Here is a 1,300-nt window from a genome sequence, read left to right on the forward strand (position 1 = left end):
TTATATATCATTAAGGATGAGAACACACATTTCATGAAACTGACATAATAGTTACAAAAGCCATATTGCGCATAGCGGATAAAGATACATATTTATAATTGCAGAGGTAATGTGGTAGATAGTTTGTCAATTTCATGTTTTTTGTCATTATAAACCTTTAATTTCAGTATTGGAGAACCAAAATGATTTGCATTCTTTCTGGCGTAAAACTGAAGATGGTAGTTAGCTCTTAAATGAGAGTTCTGCATTGCACGTCTGTGGCACAATGCCTTACTTTACTCAGTGAAGTCAGGAAGTCACTCTCTCCTTACCCATTGAATAGCTGAACGGTGCAGTTAAATGTAAGACACATTTTTGGATCTCCAAAACTCTTGTGCTTTTTGTGCATGATTACGTCAAAAATAGCTGAACAGATGACGCTCACTTCAAAATAAAGCAGAGAATTCGTATTTTGGCTCTGCCCAAACATGAAGTTTCAGACCAATAGACAAAGCTGAGGGAGTTAATGAATGAGCGAAAACAAAGCTTTAGAATGGGTTGCCCTTCTCGGTATGAGCTGTTGAAAGTGCTACAGTATGTATTTCATTCTTAAAATAACTATTTTATTTGGATTTATATAATAGAGAGAGTGCCTGTCTGAGCTTCAAGGCCCTTCCAACATATTAAACCACAGTCTTGGTACAGCCAAGAATAAAAAGGAGCTGTTCACAAACTTGAAAACAGCCATCCACAAAGAGCTAGCCCCACACATAAATATCAGGCTTTGGAAGATAAATACTTAATGCTTTAGCATTTGTAATACCCTCTTAAAGGCTTCAAAATATTTCTTTGTTTGTTCTAGAAATAATGTGTTGATTTTTTTTTTTAAAGTTCCCTGGTTTTCAATGGGACAAAAGTCATAACTCTTTTTGCTTTACATCCTTGTTATGTAATAGCAGAGATTGGTCCAAACTTTCCCCAAGTGATGGTTGCGTTGGCAAGGTCACAAGTACCTGAATCTCACCTAATGAATGTAAAATTAATGTTTGCAAATGTGCTGATACTGAATATAAAGATACGACTCCCAGTGGCAACCCTAGACATTCTAGGACTAATGTGTGATAATCTAGAGCACCGCATTATGTAGGAATCAAAATCTCCATCATTTACTCATCTTACCTGTTGCCTGTGCAGTTAGGATTCCTTGCTGTCTTACAAGCTCTGTGTCTAACATCTGCAATATTTACAACAAGGTCTCAGCTCAACAGTAGTTGCTGCTCCCTGCTGGGAGACATCTTTTTTCATACTGCTGCAAGTGAGT

The sequence above is a fragment of the Carettochelys insculpta genome, chromosome 2, assembly GCF_033958435.1.
Source record: "Carettochelys insculpta isolate YL-2023 chromosome 2, ASM3395843v1, whole genome shotgun sequence".
Lineage (NCBI taxonomy): Eukaryota > Metazoa > Chordata > Testudines > Carettochelyidae > Carettochelys > Carettochelys insculpta.